General features: G+C 40.1%; 1 long non-coding RNA gene across 1 annotated transcript; it reads right to left on the bottom strand.

Moving 5' to 3' along the window:
* Nucleotides 1–1746: 1746 nt before the first annotated feature.
* On the bottom strand, nucleotides 1747–24257 carry LOC121019270 (uncharacterized). The gene is made up of 4 exons (XR_005785518.1): nucleotides 24089–24257; nucleotides 18496–18732; nucleotides 7691–7742; nucleotides 1747–1886 (listed from the first exon to the last, which is right to left on the bottom strand). It is a non-coding gene; the product is annotated as an uncharacterized LOC121019270 (long non-coding RNA).
* Between the last annotated feature and the right edge of the window lie 211 nt (nucleotides 24258–24468).

The following is a 24468-nucleotide window of genomic DNA, read 5'->3' as shown; positions in this document are numbered from 1 at the left end:
ACATTGTGAGATAGGGACTTTTCTCTGGTACTTCATCAATTGCCCTAACGAATTAAAAAAAAAAGAATCATTTTCCTACTGAGTTGAAATGAAACTGTTACATATATGCTGAATTCTGATATTTAACTGGGTTGGTTTCTGACCTTACTATTCTGTTCTGAACGCTAGCCACACTCTTTTGATTATTATATTTCTGAAGTATATTCGAACATCTGAGACTATAGGTCACTTTTCTTTTTTCTTCCTTTTTGATATAGTCATGAGCTTATTCTTTAATGATACTTTTATGGTAAATTTGATCATTTTCCCACTTTCCAAAATCACACTGAGATTTTGATTGGGATGTGCTAGGTGTTTTGATGTCAGTTCTTCCAAAACATCTTTACAATATTAAAACTTCCCATTAAAGAACATAATATGTCTATCTATCTATTAACATCCCATTTAAAGTTTTTCCTATATGTGTAGGGTATGGCTATATGTGTAGAGGACATATATGGAGAAGTACGTGTATGTATACGTATGAGTATGGGGGGTGTGTGTGTGTGTGTGTGCGTGCATGTGTGTGTGTGCTTTCACACACACCACTGTGTTTGGTAAGCTTATTCCTACATATGTTATGGTTTTTGTTGCTATTGGTGATATCTTTTATTATGTTTCCTAGTTGGTTATTTATGAAAGCCAATGAAATCTGGGTAGCTATCTTTTTAAAAAAAATTTTTTTTACATTTATTTATTTTTGAGAGACAGAGCACAAGTGGGGGAGGGGCAGCGAGAGAGGGAGACACAGAATCTGGAGCAGGCTTCTGCGGGACTCAAACTCATAAACCGTGAGATCGTGACCTGAACCAAAGTCAGATGCTTAACCGACTGAGCCACCCAGGTGCACCTGGGTAACTATCTTTTAATAAGCCACTGTTCACTCTCATGATTTCTAATACTTTTATAATTGATTTGCTTTGGTTTTCTTAGGCAAACAGTAATATCTTCAAATAATGATAATTTTCTTTTCCTCTCCAATCTTGACCCTCAAGATTCAGAGGAAGAGCACATTTCCTGCATTGTGCTAGTTTTGTTTCCTTTTCACACACAAGTAATATATAAGCATAGTCCAAATGTTAGAAAAAAAAAATTTTTTTTAAATCACACCTCTGAAATAATACAACTGTCTGTGCCATGCATTCTCTTTTTAGACTGTTTTTGGTGGAAACATATATGCATGTGTGCACATATGTGTGTACATATAAAAACATATATGAATTTATAAATATTATAAAAATAAACACTATTTGTAATGTGAACTTAACCATTCTATAAAATGAAAGCATTTTCAGGAAAGTAAATATATGTCATAATTTTATATTGCTTTATGTCTTCATATCATAATCTATTCACTCAAGCTTCTTTTTTAAAAAAGCTTATTTATTTATTTTGAGAGAGAGAGAGAGAGAGAGCAGGGGAGGGGCAGAGAGAGACAAGAGACTCCCAAGCAGGCTCCACGCTGTCAGTGCAGAGCCCGACATGCCGCTTGATCTCATGAACCATGAGATCATGATCTGAGCAGAAATCAAGAGCTGGCACCCCATATTCACTCAAGCTTCTAATTTAGGACATTTAAGTTGTCTCCAGTTTTTGATATTCTAAATTATTTGCAATAAATCCTGTTTAGAATAGTCTGATTCCTGTCCCTGCTGCACCAAGAATAAACTCCTAGAGATGGAATATTGGTGAGTCGAATGACACATGTTCTTAAAATATCTTTGATTTATGCAGGATTGTTCTAACAATGGTTACAGAGGGATTTTAATTCTTTTCACTTCATTGGAGCATGCCTTGTCTTCCCTGTCTCCAATGCTGATTTTATCACCTGTTTCATCCTTACCCATCTGAAAAGAAAAAGAAAAAAGAGGCGTCACATTTCAATATGAGTTTCTTTGATTAGTAAGGAGGTTAGATCCTTCTTTTGAGGCTGCCTACCTACATAGTTTACCTAGATTTGGATTTTGAGAGGGGTGATTGTGTAATTTTGTTATTGAATTACAAGTATTCCATAGATAAAAACAATATTAACCCCCTTTTATCATATATTTTTTGCAAATATTCTTTACAGTTTACATTATCACATGGGGAAATATAATATCCATATAATTTGTTCACATGACCCTATGAAGTATCAACTTGTCAATTTGCCTCAGATTTTTTAAAGCAACAAAACATTTTCATTACAGCTCATGTACTTTGTGTTTCTCTCCATAATTGCATTCTACTTCTTCTCTCACCAAATCTAATCACTATCCCAGTTTTGGGGGGATATCATTAATTCCATGCATGCTTTAATAACAATACTATGTGTATGTCCACAATACTATGTGTATGTGTATGTATGATATTGTTTTGTACATTATGTTTTGTAAATTTACATGAATTGAATCACATCGCAGGTGTTCTATAATTGGCTTTAGCTCAATATCATGTTTGGAAATATGTTCATATTGAAATATACAGCTATAATTCATTCATTTTAATGAAGGCATAGTATTCTATTTATAAATACCCTGAAATTTATCCATTTTCCTGTTGCTGGGCACTTAGGGTTTTTATTCTTCTAAATCTTCATTATAAAGAACATTTAATACTCTTGTACATGACTCTGTACATGTCCCAGAGTCTCTCTAGGCACGTGGCAAGATGAGGATTGTCTGCATCACTGGTGTGCACAATTTCAGATTCTCTAGATGGTGCCAAATAGCTCTCTCAAGCAGTGGTACCATTATACTCTCTCCTGGGTATTGTTTCTCTGCTCCAACTCATGGTGTTACCAAACTTTTCATTTTTGTCAATATTATGGGTAAAAAAAAACTCACTGTTTTATAGTTTTATAGTTTCCTAGTCCAAGTCAGCTTGTCTTTTCACACATTTGTTGGCCTCTGGGGTTCCCTCTTCCATAAACGCCATAAATCTTTATATATTTTGCCTATTCTTTTGTTTATTTTTCTAAACTACCTGTAGTCCTTTAGCATTATACATGTTGCCATGCATATGAAACATAGGCTGTTTCACAGTCTATGGTTGCTTTAGTAATTTGTGTGCTGTTTTAGTTGAGAAATACCTTAAACTTTAATGTAGTCTCACTTATCAATCTTTTTTTTTTTTGTTTGTTTTCAGGTTTGGACTGTGTGTGTGTGTGTGTGAGAGAGAGAGAGAGAGAGAGTTTTAAATCTGTCTTTCCCTATACAAAGACCATAAAAATAGTCTCCACATTTTCTTCTAAAAGTTAAAAACTTTTGCTTTTTATATTTACTTCTTTAATCTACATGGAGTTTATTTTGTATATGGTGTGAGGTAAAGATCTAAATTCTTTTCCATATGGATAACCTGCTATCTCAGCTCATTTATTAAATAGTTCAACCTTTTGCCTCTAGTTCATTATTGCCTTTTCTGTCATCAACTTTCTGTGTATGAGTGAGTCTGTTTCTATGTCCTCTGTTCTGTTCCATTGGTCTCCTTGTTAGTCCCTCCACCAACAACACATTATAATAATTATACCTTTGAAATGTTTTGATACATGACCAAAACTTTCCTGTGCCAGGCTTTTTTCCAAAAGTTGTTTTTTAATGTAGTTAAATATGTCATTTTCCCTTCATATTTAGTTTTATGTTAGAGAGGTGTGCCCCACCCAAGATTATATAAATGTCAGAGTGATAATGTATAAATGTTTGATAGCTTCCCCACCCTCCTCCATTCCAAAGAATATTCGTGTCTATTTGCTTAGATCCATGATTTTTTGTTATATTTTTAAAAACTTGGTACAAAAAGCTGCAAAATCAGAAGGTTTAAGAAAAGGGGTACATATGTATATTACATATACAAAACATATAGCCACAGAAGAGACCAAGTGTGGAAGTTGAACCATGCATTCTCAGTTTCTGAATGAATTTTGATTGGGAACTTAAGAGTTTTTTGTAGCTATCAGCTGTGGTACATGTAGAGGACATAGAGAATGGCGGAGAAGTGAGAGAATTTTTTTAATGTTTTATGGTTCATTAAAATGTATTTCTGTCACACACACAGGTCACTATAGCCCATTGGTGTTTACTCAAGAGAATAAAGTTTTAAATCACTTTAAATTCTATTTTTCTGTGTAAGTTCTGTTTAGCGGTAATTCCATGGGAAGAGTGAACTAAAACTACCTACATTTTATTTTTTTTAATTTTTTCAATGTTTATTTATTTTTGAAAGAGAGAGAGAGAGAGAGAGAAAGAGAAAGAGAGACAGAGAGCATGATGAGTGGTAAGGACAGAGAGAGAGAGGGAGACACAGAATCTGAGCAGGCTCCAGGCTGCTGTCAGCACAGAGCCCAGTGCGGGGCTGGAACTCACCAACCGTGAGATCATGACCTGAGCCAAAGTCGGACGCTTAACTGCGACTGAGCCACCCAGGCACCCCCCTACATTTTATTTCAATAAGTTAATAATAGCCTGGTTTTTGCCTAGTACTTTCATAATTTTACTATTTATTTTAGTAACAAATGCACGTAGAAAGTAGATGTCCCCTCCATACCTTTCCCCAGTCTCCAACTTGTCTTTTTCAGAGGTAAATTGTGTGTCCAGTTTCTTAGGAATCTGGAGATACTCAAGCATAAACCACGTGTGTACTTTACACACCCCTCCGCTCTTTTATCCCCATATAGAGTAGCATACTACATAAAGTGGGCTATTCCTTGCTTCTATCCATACTGAGCTTATTATTTGGAGATCATTCCTTATCCATGCATAAAAATCTTCCTGGTTACTTTAATGCCAATATAATATTGTACTATACGAATGTATCAGTGTATTTGTCCAGTTTTTTTTTTTTTTGGTGGGCCTTTATGTTTTTCCAGTGTTGTTCTGCTGTAATTGGTATGTTGAACAAGATGCCTAATGATATCATCAAAAAATTTTTTTCATCCATTATCCATTTATAAGTCTTTCTTTAGAATAACACTTCTTACCTTTGTTTGACATCACTAACTATTCTCATGGGCTTTTGTTTTCAGTCAAAAACTCAGCCTCAATTAAAAATTATCATCTTTATTTCCACATAATAGACCAAATCCCTGAACTTGACATAGTTCTTCTCCCTCTCTTCTCCTTTCCCCCAACTCGGCCAGCTACCTGTAGGAAGACTAGAGTGGGGAAGGAACCTCTGTCTGCCTCTTTCCTTACATCATTCCCCTGCTACTTGTGATTTCACTTCCCATGAGAGTGAAGATGGCAGGGGGAAGGGGTATATTCATGAGGAAAGGTAAAGGGATGAGATGGTGGTTATCACTGGTTGGGTGATTTTGAGTTCTCTGCCCCTGGCTGATGGCTCATGCTGCCTCTTTCTCTTAGGGATCTTTGTGTGGTTGTTGGAGGTTCCCTAGAAAGCTGTTTTTCCAGGCAGTTCTCCTGACTTGTTCTTGATTGTTTATTATTCCTTTCTTGGCATGATCAGCCTTGTTCTACCAACTTCTCTTTGGCCCTTAGGGCAGCTCTACTGAACCAGACCCAGGGACACCTTATGCTGGTCTTTGGCACATGGCCCATATCTGACTTTGGAAACACTCATATATCCCTTGTCCTAACAATCCCTGATCCCAACATAGGTTCAACTGCAGGGTTCTGACACCAAAGCTGTAAGGCAGGCCTTTTCTGACTTCTGGATTTCTCAGGAGAGTCAGCCCCTGACTCCAGGCCACTTTAGCAACCCCACACCTGGGGCAGACACCGGTCTTCTCTTTCTCCCACTTCTGGAAAAGCCTTTTGAAATTCCCCTTCCTAGTCTTGACAGTAGTCTTCTCCACTGGTTCCCCAAAGTTGAGGTGAAGACCCAGAAAGGCAACAGCTCTCTCCAAAGAATCTTCTCCCCAAAACCTCACTCTTGTAGTCTCAGACCTTATTTTCATCCTTGATGTGGCTGAGCAGTTCAAGAATCATTGAACAGATTTTTGACCAAATTCCTTTGTCAATCTACAGAAAGGAAGGTGTCAATTCTCTTTGATATCCTGAGCCAAGAAGAGTTCTGTTCTAATATCATAAATAATGCTGACATTACTATTCTTGTCCAAGGACATTTATTTGTATACATGGACCAGTATATCTACACAAGTTATCAGGTGAATTAATAGAAAAGGCATTGTGTGGCCAAAGTATATGGAAGTCTCTTTACTTTAATAGATACCGACAAATTGTGCACCAAAAATATATGAGAGTGTCTGTTTCCCACCCTTTTAATAAGCTTCATATTTTACATTTAAGCCTTTCTGACACAAATTATGCTTTAACTCCTGATATATCCCTGCCTCCCAAATATATTAGATAGTAAATGCAAATTTATTTATTGAAGAAATCCATCCATTCCTCACTGACTTAAAATGCCACTCTTATTTTGCAATACATTCTTGAATACTTTTGGACTTGTTCTGGGCTTTGTCTTTTTGCTTCACTGATCTGTTTTGTCTATTCCTGTGCTAGTTCCATACGTTTGTGATTACTCTAACTTTATTATAAGTTTTAATATCTGGTAAGGAAACTCCCATTTCATTACTAGAGTTTTTCAAAATTTCCCTGGATCTTATCAAACTTTATTCTTTCAACGATTCTTAGAATCATTCTGTCTAGCTCTAAAAAATTCCATATGGATTTTGATGAAGATTACAAGTAATTTATAGTTAAATATGTGGGAAATGGACAACTTTCCAATATTAAATATTCCCAAATAAGAACACAATATTACTAGTTATTTAAAGATTTCAAGTGAGCTTTGTAATTTTCTTCATGCAATTTTTCATACATTTTTCATAAACCTAATTACATATGTATGTGACATTGCATATGTTTGTTGATATTGTAATAAAGATCTTTTTCCCAGTATACTTTCTAATTACAGTTGATCCTTGAATAACACAGGTTTGAACTGCACTAGTCCACTTATATGTGGATTTTTTGGATGCAGTACTATAAATATATTTTCTCTTCCTTTCGATATTCTTAATAACATTTTCTTTTCTCTAGCTTACTTTATTGTAAGAATATGGTATATAATACTTATAAATATAAAATATGTGTTAATTGACTGATTATGTTATCATTAACGGCTTCTGGTCAATAGTAAACTATTAGTAGTTAAGTTTTGGGGAAGCCAAAAGTTATGTGTGGATTTTCTACTGCATGGTGGGTTGATGCCCCTAAACCCTATGTTATTCAAGAATCAACTGTAGTTAATATTGTCAAATAAAAATTTTCTGTTTGAAAAATATTCTATTTCTTGTCATTTTAGTTTATCTTCTTAAGCCTTCTATGTAGGTAATCATATTATCTGTAAATAATAATAACATTAATAACTCTCAGGAGTTAGTAATAACTCTATTACTATAATTCCATTCTGAGATTTATACTACTTATTTTTGTTTGTCTAATTACCAAGGCTTCACCACCCACTACAAAGGTAGAGTTATGAACCCATATCTATTAGTGTCACCAAGTATAGACCAAAGTTGCAAAGACAAATGACAAAATATTAACAGTGATTATTTTCTTTGTCATAACTTCTGTATTTTGGTAATATTTGCAGTAAACATCAGGAAAATCAACCAAGCAAATTTCTGCCACTTATTTAAATCTATATTTCTAGAATAATCCAAGTCAAGAAGTAAAAGAGTACTTACCCTTCGACTTCCAGTGATGATGGATTAACAGTGATGGGGCTTACTTTTCTACCTTAAACAACTAGAAATTAGATAAAAACATGAAATAACTGCTTCCAGATATTGGACAATACATAGATCAGGAAAGGCAAACAAACAAATAAGGAAACCCCCATGATTGAATTGACTTTTTTGCACAGAGGCACCTTCTGGACCACAGAACAGTGAGGGAATCACAAGCTGGGTAGTCTCAATGAGTTGAGGAAACAGATCAGAGTTCAGGAGTTCTGAGGCAGCTAAAATGTTTAGGGAAAGAATCCCCAGGTGGAGTAGCTATCCAGAAAAAGAACTTGAGAAATCTTCATAGAAATCCTTTCGGTTCTCTGATGAATAATAAAATGACGGTGTGTAAATTTCCATGAGTATGGAAAAGAAGAAGGTGTCAGTGAGTCAGAAGGTGAAGAATTCTAAGATCTCAAACAGGGCTGGAAGAGTTCTTACTGAACATGTAGTACATTCAGTGTACTGAGATCCTAAGAAGAACCATACATTAATAGAAAAACTAAATCATAGATTAAAAGCCCACCAGGAAAGTGCTTTAAAAAAGGCCTTGAGGGGCGCCTGGGTGGCGCAGTCGGTTAAGCGTCCGACTTCAGCCAGGTCACGATCTCCTGGTCCGTGAGTTCGAGCCCCGCGTCAGGCTCTGGGCTGATGGCTCAGAGCCTGGAGCCTGTTTCCGATTCTGTGTCTCCCTCTCTCTCTGCCCCTCCCCCGTTCATGCTCTGTCTCTCTCTGTCCCAAAAATAAATAAACGTTGAAAAAAAAATTAAAAAAAAAAATAAAAAAGGCCTTGAATGGATCAAACTAAATCACTAGTAACTTTGCTGCCTACCACAACAAAGTGCAGTGCTCTTTAAAAAAGACAACAAAATCCTGATTTTCAAGAATATATTACTTACACTTTCCAACATCCAATCTAAAATTTCTAGAGATGACTAGAAGCAGAAAAATGTGACTCACAATAAAGAAAAAAAATCACTCAATAGAAAGAGACCCAGATGATATAGGTGAAAGAATTATCACCATAATACTTAATTATTCATTTATTAAATAGCTGTTATGAATATGTTCAGTAATTTAAAGAAAACTTACATAATCCATAAAACAGTATAATGCCATTTGTAGGTAGACTGAGATTAGACAGATTAAACCCTAGAGCAATCTCTAAAAATAAAACAAAGAAGCTAATAAATCAATAGTGGAGGCAAAACAACCAAAAAAATAAATCAAGGGAGGAAAAAAATGAATAAATGGAACAAATAGAAAATAAATAGGAAGATGGTAGACATACAAATGGCCAACAGGTAGGTGAAAAGGTGCTCAAGGTCACTAATCATCAGGGCAATGCAAATCAAAACCAAAATAAGATGTCACCTCATACAAATTAGCATGGCTATTACAAAAAAGGCAAGAGATAACAAATATTAGTGAGTATGTGGAGAAAAGGGAATCCTTACACACTGTTGGTAGAAATATAAATTTGTACAGCCATTATGGAAGATGGTATGATGATTCCTCAAAAAATTAAAAATAGAACTGCCATTTTGATCCAGCAACCCCATTTCTGGGTATTTATCTGAGAAATTGATATCAGCATCTCAAAGAGATATTTGCACACTCGTGTTCACTGCAGCATTATTCACAATAGCCAAGATATTGAAACAATCTAAATGTGCTTTAATGAATGAATGGATAATGAAATGTTACATATATCTATATCTATATATAACCTTTATATATAGAGAGATATGTATATATATGTATGTATGTATATAGACATATATATCTTACATGATGGAGTATTAGTCAGCCATTAAAAAAGAAGAGAAATCCTACTATTTGTGACAACATATATGAACTTGAAGGCCAGTATATGAAGTAAAGTATGTCAGACAGAGAAAGACAAATAGTGTATAGTATCACTTAAATTGGAATGTAAAAAAAAAAAAAAGCGAATTTTCTAGGAATAGAATAGAATGGTAGTTTCTGAGGGCTGGGGAAGGGGGAAATGGGGTGATATGGGTCAAAGGGTATGAATTTCTAGTTATAAGAAGATAAGTTCTGAGGATTTAATGTACAGCGTGGTGACTATATTTAATAATGTGGTATTGTATACTTGAAATTTGCTGAGAGTAGATCTTAAGCATTCTTACAACATATACAAATAGTTACCTCTTTGAGCTGATTGATGTGTAAATTATCTCAATCTTGGTAATCATTTCACAATGTATATGTATATCAAATCATCACATTATACATTTTAAATGCATACAATTATACTTGCCAATTATACCCAATTATTCTTTAATTAAAAGAACGGGTAGACAGAAAATCAGTAACTATATAGAAAAGTCAACTGACAGTATCAAGCAACATGACTTAACTGAAATTTATAATGAGAATATACACACATCAACAGCAGAATATATATTCTTTTCAAGAGTGTATAGGGGAGTTACCAGGCAGATCGTATGTTGAGCCATTTTTTTCAAATCTCAGTGAATTGGAAAAATATTGAAATCTTACAGAGCATGTTATCTGGAAAGAGTTAAACTAAAAATCAATGAAAGAAGGATATTTGGGTAGCTGCCAAGTGTTCTGAAATTAAAGAAGACATTTCTAAATAATAATTAGATATTCGATCAAATATCAAAGAAGAAATAAATCAAATAAATAGATCAAAGATCAAAGAAGAAATAACACATAAAATTAGAAAGTATGTTGAGGTAAATGAAAATGAAAACAGTTTATCAAGGTTGTGTAATATAGCTACAGTAGTACTTAGAAGTAAATTCACATCACTAACTGTTTATGTTAGAAAAGAAGAAAGACCCAAAATTAACAATACAATTAACCAACCTAAGAAGTTATAAAAGAAGATAAAAATAAGCCTAAAGTCAGTAGAGAAAATAGTAAAGGCAAATGCAGTAATAAATGATATAGGAAACAAACACACAAGAGAAAATCAATGAAAACAAAAATTGGTTCTTTAAAAAGAATGTTGTTTAATTAGAAATCTCTAGAGGGGTGCTTGGGTGGCTCAGTTAAGCGTTCCACTTCAGCTCAGGTCATAATCTTGCGGTTCGTGAGTTCCAGCCCCATGTTGGGTTCTGTGCAGACAGCTCAGAGCCTGGATCCTGCTTCAGATTCTGTGTCTCCCTCTCCCTCTGCCACTCCCCCACTCATGCTCTGTCTCTCTCTGTCTCAAAAATAAATAAACACACACAAAAAAAAGAAAGAAAGAAAGAAAGAAAGAAAGAAAGAAAAGAAATACTGCAAACAACACTATGCCCCAAAATTTGATAACCTAGATGAAATGGACCAATTCCTTGACAGACACAGTTTGCCAAAATTTGCATGAGAAGAAATAGACAATCTGAATAGACCTGTATCTACTAATAAAATTGAATTGATAATGAATAATCTTTCAAAACAGAAAGCACCCAGGCCCAGATGGGTTCACTGGTCAATTCCATCAAACATCCAAAGATATCAATTCTCTACAATCTCTTTCAGAGGATAGAAGCAGGAGAAATAATTCAGAAATAATTCTATGAGGCTTGCATTACCCTAATACTCAAACTGAACAAAGACATTTAAAAAAGGAAAGAAAAATACAAACCAGTATCATGAACATAGATGCAAAATCTTCAACAAAATGTTAGCAACTCAAATCCAACGATGTATAAAAAGAATTATACACCATGACCAAGTGGAATTTACCCAAGTATGCAAGATTGGTTCAACATTCAAAAACAATTAACATAATCCATCTTATCAACAGGCTGAAAAAGAAAAATCACATGATCATATCACTAGATGCAGTAAAATCATTTGACAAAACCCAATACCCATTCATGATAAATGCTCTCAGTAGACGTGTTTGGGTGTCTCAGTCTGTTAAACATCCGACCAGCTCAGGTCATGATCTCATGGTTTGTGATTTCGAGCCCCATGTTGGGTTCTGTGCTGACAGCTCACAGCCTGGAGCCTGCTTCAGATTCTGTGTCCCCCTCTCTGCCCCTCCCCCACTCACTCTCTGTCTCTGTCTCTCTCTCTCTCTCAAAAATAAGCATTTAGGGGCACCTGGGTGGCTCAGTCGGTTAAGCGTCCAACTTCGGCTCAGGTCATGATCTCGCGGTTCGTGAGTTCAAGCCCCGCGTCGGGCTCTGTGCTGACAGCTCAGAGCCTGGAGCCTGTTTCGGATTCTGTGTCTCCCTCTCTCTGATCCTCCCCCGTTCATGCTCTGTCTCTCTCTGTCTCAAAAATAAATAAACATTAAAAAAAATTAAAAAAAATAAATAAGCATTTAAAAATTTGAAAAATATATGGTTCATTTAGAGATAAAAATTAAACTATATAAACACTGCTGAGAAAAAAAATTAATTTAAGTAAATGAAGGGAAAGATCATATTCGTGTATTGGGAGACCTGAGATCATTAAGATATAAATTCTGCCCAAATCAATCTATAGATACAGCTGCAAGATCAATCAAAATTCCAGTAAACTTTTTAGTAGTTGACAAGTTAATTCTAAAATTTACATGGAAAAGCAAAGGAACTAGGATAGCAAAATGATTTTGACAGAAGAACAAAGTTGAAGGACTTACAATACTTGATTTCAAGGCTTCTTATATTATCCTAAAGAAAAGAAGCCAGGTATGAAAGAGTATATACTACATGATTCTGTTTATATGAAACTGTAGGAAAACTAATCAGACAGAAAAAAAAATTAATGGCTTTCTGAGATCAGAGGCTGGGGTGGAGGTCAGAAATTAACTGGACAGGGCCACAAGTGACTCCTCTAGGGTAACTAAAAGGTTCTCTATATTGACTGTAATGGTAGTTATGAGGTTGTATACATTTGTCAAAACTCATTGGCCCATACACTTAAAATGTGTGTATTTTATTGTAAATTATTCCCCAATAAAATGTATCTTTAAAAAGAGTATTATTCAGATATCCTTATGAACTACAAAGAACTGGTATACGTTTACATTATTCTTCTCCTAAATTCTTCCTCTCAATTTTTTGCCAAAATGACTTGATATTTTTACCTCAGGTTTATCATGGTCAAATCATTATTATTTTTATAATTTTAAATGTAACTAAAAAAGCATTCAGCTTCAAAACAATAATGACAACAATTTACTTAGTTCTGTGTCCACATTACCTCAATATTTACCGGTTTCTTTTAAACCACAACTCCCCTATTTGTTAACTTTTTTGTTTTACCTCCTCATCAACTGGATTAGATTATTAAGTAAGCTTTTTTTCCATAGAAGATGGGTGTGTGGTATTTTTTTCTGAATATGTATATAAGTAAAAAATGTTTCCTATTGCCTGAATCTCAATTTTTTCCTTCAAAATTCTTGGTAAATTCATAGTTTCTTCAGTTACCTAGTGTGGCAAAGAAATGAGTCCAGCTTGATTACTTTCAAGCTTGAAAAGTCTCTCTTCCTTTAGTTCCAGACTCTCACAGCCTCCTAGTTCTCCCCATTTCTCGGGACTCTCTTTCTCACACTCTTTGGTACCACTTCTTCCTCCTCTTGAATATTGGTGCTCCCAAAGGCTCTACCTAAGTTTCCTCTTCTTTTTCGTGTTACACCAAGGATTATAAATCCAGTCAAGTCCAAACTTTAAGGAACTCAATAAAATAAATAATGTCCTGGGAAAATGCAAATCGCCACAAGGAATTCATGACACATGACGCCTTAAAAGACCAATAATTAAGGAACAAATTCAAAAGGTTGATACAGAACTACTGCAAACAAATGGTGGAAGGATCTGTTTTATCACTTAAATGTTCGTGGAATTGAGGATTTCCATGATATGTAAACTTTTACGTAGACTAGAAAGACATGAAAGATCCAGTTGATTTTATAAACCTATATTAATCATGATACAAAAATATGAGAAATATAGTAATGAAACAAAACTGCCTATCGAGCTAGAAAATCAAATCTAGCCCCTCAATAAGAGAATAATACAACATGAGGCAATGGCATTATTAAAATAATGTAAGCAGGGGTGCCTGGGTGGCTCAGTCGGTTGAGGGTCCAACTTTGGCTCAGATCACGATCTCATGGTTCATGGGTGTGAGCCCCATGTTGGGCTCTGTGCTGACAGCTTGGAGCCTGGAGTCTGCTACAGATTCTGTGTCTCCCTCTCTCTGTCCCTCCCCTGCTTGCACTCTGTCTTTTTCTCTCTCTCTCAAAAACAAATAAACAGGGGCGCCTGGGTGGCTCTGTCGGTTAAGTATCCGACTTCGGTTCAGGTCATGATCTCACGGTCCGTGAGTTCTAGCCCCGTGTGGGGCTCTGTGCTGACCGCTCAGAGCCTGGAGCCTGTTTCAGATTCTGTGTCTCCCTCTCTCTCTGCCCCTCCCCTGTTCATGCTCTGTCTCTCTCGGTCTCAAAAATAGATAAATGTTAAAAAATAAAATTAAAAAAAAACAACAAATAAACATTGAAAAAAAATTTAAAAATAATGTAAACATGGTTTAATAGAAAAGCCATTAAGATAATTCACTACATCTTTAGATCTAAGAAGAAAACCCTATGATCATCTAGACAGGTGTGAAGGGACAAGAAAAATCTACTTTCTTTTAGGATGTAGAAAATCACAAGGGAACATTGCTTCCCCCCACATAACCATTTTTGGTTTTTTTTTTTTTTTAAAGTCAGATGATCTACAAAATTATTAGCTTTCCTGAACCCATCAGAAAGCTGTTGTCACAAAACTACCAGATGAACTATATTTCAAAGAGTGAATGGCTCATTTGAGGAGAGGTGGAACGCACAAACTATTTTACTTTGGCAGAACACAAAAGAAAGGGTTGTAGTAGGTAGTAGTAGCCCACCTACTCGAGGAATTTGCAAGATACCATAGTGTGAAGGTACCTATAGCAACAACAATATCAAACCCAGTTTAAACATTGACTAGAGCAACTCAACAACCACATACCCACACACCCACACAAATTATTGTTCTCACAGGAAAGGTATCATGCCCATCTCAGGGCAAAAGTACCATTTATCTCAATCTCTGCTATTTTTCTACACACCATGTGCAACATTCAGCAAAAAATTACAAGAAACACACACACCAAAAAAAAGCCACAAAAAAATTGTCAAGAGATAAGGCAGTCAATAGAACTAGACCCAGAGATGACCCAGATATTGGAATGATCAAATAAGAACCTTAAAATAATTGTGATTAATATTTTAAAGGATCTATTGGGAAAAGTGGACAAATGCTTAAACAGGTGGGGAGCTTCAACACTGAGATTAAAACTATGAAAAAGCCAAATAGAAATACTACAGGTGGGGGATGTGATATCAGAGATAGAGAAGAATCTCTTTGGCAGGTCCAGAAAAGAAAAGAATCATTGAGCTTAAAAGTAGCTAATAGACATTTTCCAAACTGAAACACAAAGAGAAAAATCATATTAAAAATCAAGAAGACCCAAAATTGGCATTCTAAAAGAATAGAGAAAAAATGTGGAGGAAAAAATATTTGAAGAGATAGTGGCTGTGAACTTTTCCAAAATTACCAAAGGACAACAAACCACAGATCCAAGAAACTCAGGGAACAAAAATATTAAAAAGAAACAAAATCTAAACGTATTTTAGTCAAACTGCCAAAACCCAAAAATACCCCCTATATTGGTTTATGGTTTCAATGAGATTCCAGTAAAAATCCCAGTGGGATTTTTGGTAGAAATTGACAAGCCACCCCTAAACTATATGAAAAAGCAAAGGAACTAGAATAGAACTTTGGAAAAAAGAGTTGAAAGACTCATACAATCTGATTTCAAGACTTAATATAAAGCTACATTAACCAAGATGGTGGTATTGGTAAAAAAGATAGACATGTAGATTAATGGAACAGAATAGACCTCACAAATATGGTTGGCTGATTTGGACAAAGGATCCAAGAAAATTCATTAGAAAAAAAGATAGTCTTTTAACAAATGGTACTGAAACAGTTGGACATCCACATGCAAAACAAAACAAAACAAAACAAAACCTAAACAAACAAACAAAAACCACCACAAAAAAAAACAGCAAAAACTAACTTCAATCCATATCTCATTCCATATAACAATTTACTCAAAACCCTGTCATAGATCTAAATGTAAATTCTAGAATTATAAAAATTCTAGGAAAAAAACTCTGGGGAAAATCTTTGTGACTTTAGGTTGCACTAAACTGTTAAACTATGAGTTTAAAAACACAATCCATAAAAGAAAAAAATGATAAATTCTGGATTTCATCAAATAAAAAATTCTGCTCTTCAAAAGACATTTAAGAAAATTAAAAGACAAGACACAGGTTGGAAGAAAATATTTACAAAACATATATAGAATAAATAATTTTTATCCAAAATATGTAAAGAAATCTTACAACTTAATAATAGGAGGACAATTAACTCAATTAAAAAATGTACAAATGACCTAAACACTTAGCCCAAGAAAATATATTGGTGGCAAATAAGCGCATGAGAAGAGGCTCAAAATCATTAATCATTAGGAAAAAGTAAATTAAGACCACACTGTGATACCACTACATCCCCATGGAATGGTTAAAATTTTAAAAACTGACATTACCAAGTGCCGCCGAGGAATGTTATTGATCAGAACTCTCAAACATTGCTTGTGGAGAGATGCAAACTAGTCCAGTCCCTTAGGAAAACAGTGTGACAGTTTCTTATAAAGTTAAACATACAGTTACTATCTATCCACGACTCAGTAATTCTATTCCTAGGAATTTACCCAAGAAAAATGAAAACATATGTCCACCAATGACTGGTGTGTAAACTTTAAGGACTTTAATCATCATAGGCCCAACCTGGAAATAATCCAAAGGTTTGTCAACTAACAAATGGGTAAGAAAATTTTTATATCCACATAATGGAATACCGCACAACAATAAAAAAGAATGCAGTATTGATACATGCAATGATACGAATGAATCTCAAATGCATTATGCAAAGTGAAAGAAGCCAGACACAAAATACTACATACTATATGATCCCGTTCATTTTATATTATTTAAAAGGCAAAACTATAGGAACAGAAATCTAGATCTCCACAAGTTCATAGACATAAATATTCTCCAGTTTAATTTTCTCCCATGCAAAACAATTTATGCAAAAGGAAACTTAAGCCAAAAAGCTCAAACTCAAACTTGAACCCCCTTAAAATGCAGAAAAATGTCTATCACAGTGTTATCTGTAACATACATTTAAAGGAAAGGTTGGGTGAATAACCTATGACAAGAATGCAGCCTTTCAATCCTGATAGAGAATACTAAGGACCTAGGAAGTCGATGGCATATATATATATGAAGAAAGGACACAAAATAGAAACACTACTAGCTGACAACTGTTGAGTGGCTCTTATGCACTGGGCACTCCTCTAAGTGCTTTATGAATATTATTCCATTCAATCCTGGCAGATACCATGTTATCATTGTTGTTGTGTTTTGCTGTTGTCAATTGTGGGTTCTAAAGTTTGGCAAATGTGTTGTAACATGCAGCAAGTGATGGGACTGGGATTGGAGCCCAGGCAGTCTATTCAAGACTCAGAATTCCAACTAGTCCACTTTAGTGCCTCTATCCTGCATGACTGTAAATCTGTAATGTTTAAAAAGCACACAGGGGCCTGGAAGCAGCTGAACCAAAATGTTAACAAGTCACCCCCGGGTGGGAGTTGTAGGTAGCTTTTATATTGTTATTTTGCTTCTTTGTGCTTTTAAAACTTGCTCTCCTGAAAAAGAGTATGATGTTTATAATAAAAGAAAATAATACATGTGATTTAAATAGATGAAGACTTCATCTTGTCTAAAAAGTTGCCTCCTCGTGAGACACTACATTCTAAGACTGGGGTCTAGTCCCTGTAAATTCAAGGGTGCCATCCTGCACTCTCTCTGGCTCCCCCTTCCTCCACATCACCGACTACTTCAGGAGTCTAGGATGAGCAGGGAGTCACTGTCTCCAGAGAAAAGCCTTCCAGCCGCTTCTGCCAGGCATCCTGGACGGCAGCCGGAGGGAGGCGGTGTGCATCCAGCTCCCCCTGAGTCTGACGCCGGCAGGGCTGGCCCAGGGTCCTCAGTTGAGCCCGGGCAGCAAAGCCCCAGGTCTCCCCCACTGGGGGTGGGATGGATGAGATGGTAGAAGGCAGTGGTGGCAAACATTAAAAGAAGAAAAGACCTGTTTGATTAAGCCACGTCTCTCCTCCCCAGAACCCCCCTTCCCTCCCTGAGCTGTATTCAAACCCCATTGCATTTGGAGGGAAATTCAACCCATGTGTTTCTGATTCATTTACACTTAACTCATCAAAATCCTGTTTTGAAAGAGGCCATTGGATGGTCTACAAAGTCTGAGCAAAGCTCCCCGCCTCTGCGGGCTGGTTGTGGACTCACCAAATACCCCTTCTAATCCACCGGGCTTGTGGGCAGGCTGTGCACCACGGTACGGGCTGTCTGAATGTCTGCTCCCCAGCCTAGGCTCCCTTGGAGCCCTTCCCCAATGCTTTCTGCCTCTTTGCGAGTTCTCAGGCTGCCTTTGAGGGCCTGGCAAACTCACCCAGCCCCCGGGGCAGAGGCACGAAGCGTGCTGCCCTTCCTGGGCAAGGCTGGGTTTGAGATGAACTTGTAGAGGAGAACACAAAGGGAGGAAATGAATAGATCTCAGTGTGGGAGAGTGTATTTCAGGTCAAAGGGGCTGCGCGGGGCCCTCCATTGCAGTGGGTGCAGTGCTCACCTCCAAGGGGAGTGAGAAGACCACGCAGTGCACCTTGTTGCCCAGGCCTGCTTCTCCCACCAGAGTCTGAACCTGCATTGTCTCTCAGCCTCGGACCTTCTTGGATTGGATTCGAATGAAGAGCCGGCCTTCCAGCAAGAGCAGGGCACTGAGTCCCGTCGTCGGGGTCCAGCAGGTGTCCTTGGGTCAGCGTGGGGTGGTGCTCAGTGCCAACCACTGGTGCAAAAGCAAGCCCTCCTAAGCAGACATTTGGAAGTCATTAAATCAAAAAATGGTTGACTCAGATGCAAAGCACGCCCGCGCTAGAAAAGACCTTAGAGAACTTTATGGTCCAACCCCCACGTTTACAGATCAATCCTCACGAGATCCTCTCCAGGAGGCTTTGGAGTAAGCCAAGCTCCTCCAGCTTGCTGCTTTGGGATAACATGGGGTGTGGTCAGAAGAGACAAGGAAGGCTGGGCCCCCTCCAAGCAAGGCTTACAATGAAACACATGGGAAGCAAGAACAGAACCAAGACAGTGGGGACCTGGGTCCTCTTGTGTCACCATCACAATGCGTTTTAACCTTTAGATAACCCCCTTCCCCGCGGACGTGTTGTTCTCTTTTCCCTGTGATTACTAGCAGGGAAAATTCTTCAGAAACTGCCATGAAGATATGTGCAGTTGGGGACCAGAAGGCAAGCAGTGCCCTCTTGAGAGCCAACGTGGGGGGAGACAGCAGGAGCTGACGGGGACAAGAGGGCAGAAGATGAATAATGACAGTAGTGACTGTTTACCGGGGGGATTCTTCAATCATGAAGCTCAGAGAGGTTCAGTAATTTGCCCCATGTCACACAGCCACTAAATGTTGGCATCAGGGTTCACATCTACATCTGCCTGGCTCTAAAATCCACAAAACCAAAGACATAGGGGATGAGAGGACAGAGGGGAAAAGCTACTAGATGTGGCTCTGTGCTCTTTGATGTGCAGGGCTGACAATCAAGGAAACTCCCAGAAGGAGGTGCTGTTGTGCAGAGTCTGGAAAGAGAGGAGGCGCGTGGTTTATTGTAGAGGGGAGGAGGATGGTCCAAATGGAGGAATCAAGGTGGGTGCCAGTTGGGGCGCTCAGCTGCACCGGGCACTAATGGCACGTGGTGGCTGCACCTGGAACCTACCAGCAGGTGGCAGTATTTCAGAACAAGAAGGTGATGGAAGGAGGTTAGGACCTTGCCTTACCAGTTACTGAGCTCTTACTATGTGCCAGTTATTGTCATAAATATTTTATACAGAGCATCTCATTGAACCTTCACAACAACTCAATGAGGTAAGTATTATTATTAGCCTCGTTTGACACCCGAGAAGGCTCGTTCGAGACTACAGAGCCAGGAGGTACTGAAACCAAGATTCTTACCCAGGAGCCTAACTTCAGATTCAGACCCACACAGCACAGCTGTCACACCTCAGTCTGCAAGCTAGGCTGAATTTCCACCACGGGTGCCCCACTGAGCTGGGCACTACAGACCTGGAAGTGGTCTAGACAGCACCTCTGCGCCGGCTGCTCCACTGATGTCTCTAATGTCCCGGAATGATGGAGGGAGGTCCTCGCAGACAGCAGGGAAAGCGGCCCCCACTGACCAGGTCCTCAGACCTAACTCAGGTCCAGCTACTCCGCTCACTGCTGGGTGGCCTTCTGGGCCTCGGTTTGGCTTATCTGTCGGTAAGCGGGTATAACATCGACCTCATGAGGGTTGAATGGGACAAGAATCAGGCATGGTGTGGGTAGTATGCTTTACTGAAATGACCACAAATATCAAACACAAAAGGCACCAGGAGCCCAGGAGAGGGCTATCATAGTGGGCTTCTGAGACTGAGCAGCAGGCTGACAGGAGGGTGAGCCTGAGGAAGCAGGAGGACTTGGGCTGGGGAAGCTCCGTGAGCATCTCCCCATCCTTGGAACCAGCCCCTGGGGAATGTTAGAAGACTGAGAAATCCGATCTTCAGAGGGTCTCAAAGTGAGCTCGATTTAAACAGGGAAGTAGAGGATTCGGAGCGCCCCGGTCTGCACGCTGTCATTCAGCAGGTGTCTCATGGGCCTGCTAAAGGCCGAGCACCAGTCCTGAATTGGCTTAGCCTGGGCCTTTCCTCCTGTGCTGTACATGTGTCCTGCCGTTGACTGAATCAAGCCCCACCCAAACCCACTGCCCAGTTCTGCCCAGCGGGTTTGTGAGCACCCTGGTTCCAGAAGTTCCCTATGTGCTCTGCATAACCCACTTCACCTGTGACCCTTCCAGACACACCCTCAGGGGAAGAGGAGAACCCTGGCAGGGCAGGAGACGGCATGACAACCTCCATTCCAGGAGTGGTTGAGTCATTCAGGGAGGGCACATGTCCCAGGACAGTGTGGTAGATGAAGGATTGGGGGCAGGCACGCAGAGTCGGGCCCCAGTGACCTGCAAGCACAGTGCCACCTGAGAATGCTCAGGCATCCCCAACCTCTCGCTCTGCCCCAACAACACCATGCCTCCCCCGACACACCCCGCCATGCTTCTAGCCTCCCTTCTCAAGATATTGCGGGAACAAAGGCTAACGGGTCTTCCGGGCTCTTCATGGGGGTGATGGGAGTGCAGGTCTGGCTCTGGCCTTATCTGCACAGAGGCACATTCCTTCCCTGGAACACCCCCCACCCAGAAACCTCATCATTCATTCCATCATACACACAGCTGGGGCTGGGGGAGGTCATGACAGGTGGGCCAGCCCCAGAGGTGGGGATGGGGCGCCACAGCCTTCTCCCCACCCCCCAAACAAGACAGATATGTCCCCTCTGAACATGCTGGGGGAGATTATTTTAACAAGCACTTTTGTACCAGGAAATCAGTGTGTTTAACCTAACAAGCAAAGAACAGCCCAGTGGGGCCCATAAATCTCGTTCCCACCTATTAATTTTACGGCCTACATAAAGCAGTGTTGAAGTCCAAAGTATATGTGACCTAAAAAGGCATTGCTCATTCTGACACATATACGACGTGGCCAGGACTCGAACCCTGACCCTGACCCTCACTCCAGGAAGCCAGCTCCCAAGCCTCACAGGGTGCGGGGGCTCACACTACAGAAACCTGCCTCACCTCCTCTCAGAAGAAAAGGACAGCTGGAGGAGATGGCTGGGGAGGAGGCTGGAGGATGCGGCAGCTACTCCTGAGGCTGGGTCAGCAGGAACTCCCTGCTCAGAGACCCCCAACCACCTCCAGGGCTGCTATGTGGAGCTGTGCAGGTTGGTCACTGCCCAAAGGCACCCGGACAAGGGACAGGCGAGGGCTGAAATCCAGCCTGCACTCCATTCACCATGCCTTCCCCTGGGGCAGGAATGTGTCCATCAGAGCAGAGCATTTAAAAAAGGCCACTGGAATGGCAGCAGTGCTCATAGCCCCCGATCCCCGTCCTGATTATTTCAAATATTGATCCCCAAATCCAATGACTCACTGTACCCCCAAAGCAATTACATAGCCCTCCTACCAGAGAAATCCTGGGAGGCGTAGACTATCAGTTGTTGACTCCCGACTTCAGTTACATGCCAACCCCTCCCAAGCCTTAGCATGCTTCAGGTGTCTCACTCACCATGTAATGATGAAAACTGGGCCACACTGGAGTCACCAGGACAGGGCCCACCCCAGTGCAACTTAACCCTAAGCAAGCCACCTCAATCCCTCATGGATGCTATTCTTCCATTGGAAGAACAGCCCTGAGGACCCCAAACCCCAATGCACACTCACTGCACCCCAACCACATGCTGAGCTGCCAAACTCAAGTGCACAGTGCCCAGTACCTTCTAATTGTTCCCTGACCCCATCCCAGATTCATGCTCCACCCTGTCTGTGCCTGGGAGGCTCACCTCTAGGGACTTGTCCTCTGGTTTCTAGCCCAGTTCCCAAATGTGGAGCCCCTATTAGTGAAGTAAGGGGGAGACCCCTGTGGCCAGAGCCATGCACTCTTCATCATGGTTTTGCTTTATCTTGAGAAGTCATGTGGAATTCATGTTCCCATAATATATCTTTGTTAGCTTTATTATAAAAATGTTTCTCTTAGGTCAGTTTCCCCAGAAGCAAACCCGAGACCGGGATATGAGGGCGAGTCATTTGTTTGGGCCGTGATCCCAGGAAGCGCCATAGGGGAGCGGGAATGTGAGGTGGGGAAGGAAAGGAAGCCCACACAGGGTATATTAATGAACAAGGGACTACTGTAGGAAAGGGATTCGGTCCTGCTGAGAAGCTGCAGCAGGGGTATTTATCCACCATTTCCTGCCTGTCCTTAGTGTTGGGCTATCACTGAGGGAGCGCAGTGACCCCAGGCCTTTCTGGGTTTCCTGGTGAAGATGCAACCTGCGCCCACAATCAGGGGTGCATCCTCTCGCAGTGTTGCAGGTGCAGTAGCCAAAACGTATGGGCATTTAAGGAACAGAGCCTACCTCCCCAGGGGGTGTGGGCAGAGCAACCTTTGCATTTGCTACAGTGTTTTGCTCAAATATTCAAGTAAATTTGACTCCTAAATCTCCCCTAGTCCCTGCATTCTCTAAGAAGCCAAGTTGGAGAAGTCCACATCCAGAGCTCTCCACCCTAAACAAGGCACCAACTCCCCATACCCACCCTTCCCACCAACTCCCCTGACCCTTTCTCACCCCCAGAGTTGCATACCGGCCTGCTGACCGCTAAACCCCACCACTCTGGGCTCGAGTCCCCAGCTGACCCCAATTCAGCCTTGGTAGTCTGTGCTTATGAGGCTCCCTTCCTCTGGGAGGCTTTCCCGGGAAACCACTTGTTCACCCCCATCCCCAACCTCATCCATGCCCTACCCTCTCCAACTGAAGGTCAATATGACTAACTGATCCCTAAACACACACTGACCCTCAAACCTGGCTGCACCTTGACCCTCCAATCTAATAACACAGCTTACAAAGACCCACACACTGAACTATATCTTCAATCCTCAACACCAGGTGACCCAAAATCATACTGATCCCCCAATGCCAACTACACAGTGATGCCTCAGTTCCATCTCTAGCTGATCTACACTGATGGATCTACACTGATCCACAATGACCCACAACTGCACTGGAATATGTAGTCCGGGCACATATTTATCCCTGAAGTCAGTCACACATGGTGATGTCCAACCCCTAATACATACCGGCTCCCCAGTTCCAAACAGTACACATGCTAACCTTCTAAATGCAATAAGACACCAATCCAACAAAGCATAAAGAATGCTGGCTACCATTCTTTCCGACCACAGGCTGACCCCCAAGCACTGGCTGTCACTCCTATCTCAAGCTCCACATGAATGCTCACTACCCAGTTAGAGCCTCTACCATAGACACCCCAAGCTGACCACTCACTGACCTCATGAAGTTTAGCCAAACGGTGACCTCAGTACCTCAACCAAATAATGGCCTTAATCTCAGCTACCCCACAACCAGGCACTCTGATGTCCAAATAGGGCCACACTCTTAATCCCAGGACTTCACCTCACAATCAGTCCCAACAAAGAGTGATTCACCAGACTTAACCTCAGAGTGATACTGTCTTGAGCATACACTGACATTTAAGCCCCATCCGTGCACTTACCTTTAATCCAAAGTCATGCTGACCCCAAAGCCAAACATCCCAACCTGACTGCAAGCTGTGTACCCTCTGCTGAACTTCACTGCTCCTCCACAGAGAGAGAGGGCACTCCGTTGGAAGTCCCAACCCCCTGTTCATTGATTCCCCCCAGCCACATCGAACCTGTGGCTACTCTAGGCCTTCAAATCCTGTGTACATACCAACCCACCACAAAACAGTCCCAACCCAGCGTCACTCTGTCCCTTTCCACCTCCCCCACACCTGAGCCACACCTCACAGAGATCACCCAGGCTGAACTGCACCCTTATTCTCTAACACAACCTCACCCCCACAGACCTTGTAACCCACACATGCTAGGACCCATAGGGATGGTATTCAAAGAG

The sequence above is a fragment of the Herpailurus yagouaroundi genome, unplaced genomic scaffold (assembly GCF_014898765.1).
Source record: "Herpailurus yagouaroundi ecotype Mexico unplaced genomic scaffold, PumYag 221, whole genome shotgun sequence".
Taxonomy (NCBI): domain Eukaryota; kingdom Metazoa; phylum Chordata; class Mammalia; order Carnivora; family Felidae; genus Herpailurus; species Herpailurus yagouaroundi.
The sequence above is the reverse complement of the archived record's forward strand: the minus strand, read 5'-3'. Positions and strand labels throughout refer to the sequence as shown.